Genomic DNA, 4,219 nt, shown 5'->3' with positions numbered 1-4,219 from the left:
TAATGCATCGTCATGACCGTATAAATAAAGAATTCAGATTCATCCCTTACAGATAAAATTTAAATTGCCCGCAGGTTCCTCTGCTCCCACTCAGAACACAAGGCGGCGAGGTTCCCTTGCTGTCAAGCGAGCCCAGGCAAGGGATCTGGGAGCCTGGCCTGGAGCTTGTTGGGGTCATCCCCCCTGCTGTCCCCGCTCCTCCAATTCAGAACTAACAACACGTGCCAAACTAGAAAACCATGGAATCTCCATGATCCTTGTTTTAGAAAGAGAACCAGGGAAAACAGACCTTGTTTCAGAATATCAAAAAAAGTTCAGTCTCAACAGCAGGAAGCTGGCCTGGGGCAGTGACAGTCCTTTCCTTAGCTGTACTGGAAGTTTAAAATTCCGATATTAAGGGAATTGAAGCAGCTAAAACAAAAACAAAAACAAAAACCCCAACAAACCTAATTAATCACTTCTGGAGTCTCCTGTCAGCGTTATAACTGAAGCTGGGTTGTTTGGTTTGGTTTCTCATTTGCTTGCCCTGGAGGGACTTGAAAAGACCCAGGAATGTTGAGTATCGCCTTAATGCTCTACTTCATGGCACTATAAAGGTTTATCTGTGCTCAGAGTTTCTTTGCGATTTAAACTCTCAATTTTCGACACAACCAGCATGTTTGCTTTAAATTCAGCAATAGAAGAGTTAACAGGTTGCTTTGCATTTGCTTCGTTTTTCATTCTGAAGCACAGCAAACCTCTTCCAGATGGAGAGAGTCTCTTCTGGATGGGTTCCCAGGGTAACCTTTTTTTTCCAGGGTCCCCTATTGCTTGGCCGTGAATGACAAAAGTCTGTTCACTGTAACTATTTAGATGAGAAACGCGATGCTTTTATTTAAAATTTTAATTATTTTCTGTGTGGCTATATGTTCCAAATGATGGCAACAAAGCTGTGTCCTAATGTTTTCACTGTTCTGGGTATGTTGGGGTTTGTTTTTTTTTTTGTTTTTTTTTTTTGGTGTAGAGGAGGGTATCTATCATTTCCTAACACTGGAAACATCACTCTGAATAATATAAGAAATGATAAGTAACTTGAACGATTTTAATGTACCATTGTCAACTTTTTCTTTCTCCGCCCACTGATGCCTGTGCGTGTACACACGTGCACATGTGCAGGTGGGGGCATACGTGTGGGAAAGCACATGTGGCATCTGTATTCTGTCGTAGTGTCAGAGGTGGAAGGGATTTTCTTGTTCATCTAGTCCAGCTCTCTAGTTGATAGTCTATTAGAGTCTGTTGACGATTTGCAAGGTTCTGGGTTTTGGGGGCTTTTTTTTTTTTTTTTAGTTGTTTGGTTTATGTATGTGCAGCTTGACTGTTTAACCCAAATTTTTGGAAATAAAAAAAATTAATGTATATTTTGTCTGTTTTATTAAAATAACTTAGTTATTTAAACTTAATCAGCAGTATGTATGGTTTCTGAATTTTTTCTTTTCTTTTAAAGATTTTATTTGAGATAGAGCGAGAAAAAGAGAGTGTGTGTGTGCACAAGGTGGGGCGTGAGAGGGGCAGAGGGAGAGGGAGAAGCAAGCTCCCCGCTGAGCAGAGAGCCCTACTGGGAGCTCCATCCCAGATCATGACCTGAGCTGAGGGCAGATGCTTAACCAACTGAGCCACCCAGGCAGCCTCTGAATGTTTTTTATTTTCATATCACATTCCTGGAAGTGATGTTCTCCTTTGTAGTTTACAACATAAGGACATTTTGAGCAGTGCTTTGCTCACATGCTACACTCCTGAGCTGATGCTCTGAGTGAAATTGTTCTGGCTGCCCCTCCCTCTGGTTCTCCAGCTTGGATTTCTTCACTGGGCGGCTGGGAGCCCATTTGGGAAGCCCTTGTAGGTGACTGTATGTTGTCCATGGTATACATGCCCCTAATTAATGTTTCTCTGCTCTCTAAATTATTATTTTTGGTTTTGGAAGAGTATATTTAATCCTGAAAACCTTTAAAATAGACATTTACAGCTCTACATCATTGCTAAAAAAAAGAAGGTTCTGAAAAAGCTTTCCAAATGGGTATAATGGCGATAATGGTGAAAAGATGAGATGTTTCATTGGGAATTATTGACCCTCGGGCAGACTGGCTGTCGTCTCATTGTCCCACTTAGAGCAGTGCTTTTTAAATTTTAAACTTCTGGACCAGTTTAAAAATTTAACAGAAGATATTGACCATTTTCTCAGGAAAATGCATATATGGATGCAGCATTTTATACACAGAAACCCAGGCTTAAATACTCTTGCATTCAGTTTTATTTTTTAGGAGCTGTCTTTTTTGAGATCTAGTCTGAAAGACTGAAGGATTTGCTTCAGCATAATCCAGAGGCGGGTAGTGTCAACGCAAATGTAGAGGATACACAAATTGGCTTAGAGTAGGTCACTGTTGGAGCAAGGGGTACATGAGGGTTTGTTATACTCTCCTCTGTTCTTTTGTACGTGCTTGAAATTTTCTATAAGGAAGAGTTTAAAACATCAACAACAAGTGCCTGGAAATCCTACCACCCTTCTCACGGACCCCATAGAATCACAGAATCTTCCAACTGAGAGGAAGGACCTGAGAAGAGCTTAGAGTAAGGATGCTGGCAAAACCAGGTAAGACACCCACACAACACCTGGGGTCGATTTTCAGGCCAGAATGCTGGGTTGGAGAAGGACTGGCAAGAACTGGTGACATTTGAATTGTTACTAGTAACACTACCTCATTTGCACCTGCCAGATGGGACATATTTCTGTTCTCTCCCTTTACTACAGAAAGTAGATCTGTGGAAATCTTGAGGGGCCTGATTCCGGCAGCTGCAAGAGAGCTGTAGTCATGAGGTACAGATCGAGACGTGACCCAGTCCCGCTGAGGGTGCTGGGAAGATTGCACACCCAGCCTGGAGGTCCAGGGGTCCGGGGTAGCACATGGCTCTCTAGGCCTCAAGGACAAACACTCCCAGGGGTTGCCATGGAAACAATGTGCTACCAAGACCTTGAAAGGACCAAAGAAAATGCAGGCGAGCACCAGCAAGGGATGTGGAGTGTGGGCAAATGTGCCAGTGGCCTGGGCTGCCCTCACTCTCACTTAGGTGCCAAGACATTAGTTTCCAGTGCCTAGAGGAGGGTCTCTGTGACCAGTATGCTTGGCTCATTCAACTTGTTTCATCTCTTTTTTCTTGCCTTCTCCCAGATTACGACCTGGAGCCCCAGAAGGTGTACAATCCCGTCTTCCTTCCCCAGTGCATTTTCTTTTCCTTTTCTTCCTTTCTGTTGCCCTATATCAGTTCTCCCCCTGCCTAGGAGCATTTTCACTACCGTTTTTTGCTGGTAAGACACTAGGGACAGCCACGAAAGATATTAAACAAGATATATTTCAGCAATAAACAAGATTCTTGTATTTCTCACGGGATCCCAAAGAAATAATGATGAGAAATAAAAATTCCTGCTGGAGTATTTACAATGTACTCAGCTGTTGAAATGTTCAAAATGCAATCAAGGAAGTAATTTAGCACATTTCTAATACACTTAACTACGGTCATGATGTTGAAGAGTTTGGCCAAATTTTAAAAACGCAGTGAATCCTTCATGATGTTATTAAGGAATCTCACCCTCACAATAACAAGTGCACTTGTGATAGTTAGTAGTGAATATTGTAGTTGTGGTTTGTTGTTATTGTCTGTCCCGAAGATCATGACCCAGAATTGAAAGGATGCAGTGTGACCTCCCCCTAGGCAGGGAACAGTATGATCCAGATGTTTCCTTTTGCACTGTATTCTCAGGACATGTGTCGACTATGTTTGGTTTGGTTCCCTGTCACGTATTTCTCTTGCTTGCTCACGTCACTCATGATTTCTCGCTGTAACTCTCCAGCCAGAGCACTGTTCCCCAAGGGTTTGCCGTTCATTTACTTCTTCCACAATTGCTGTGATAGCTGAGTCCACTTGGTCTGTTATTTATTTGATATTTTCTTTAAATTGATTCATTTATTTTTTACTGGAATTTATTTTAAAGCAAATAATAGTAACTTTTTAAAAAATATATTTTATTTATTTATTCATGAGAGACACAGAGAGAGAGGCAGAGACACAGGCAGAGGGAGAAGCAGGCTCCATGCACCGGGAGCCTGACGCGGGATTCGATCCCGGGTCTCCAGGATCGCGCCTTGGGCCAAAGGCAGGTGCTAAACTGCTGAGCCACCCAGGGATC

Source organism: Vulpes lagopus, chromosome 7, assembly GCF_018345385.1.
Source record: "Vulpes lagopus strain Blue_001 chromosome 7, ASM1834538v1, whole genome shotgun sequence".
Taxonomy (NCBI): Eukaryota; Metazoa; Chordata; class Mammalia; order Carnivora; family Canidae; genus Vulpes; species Vulpes lagopus.
Note: the sequence above shows the minus strand (reverse complement) of the source record.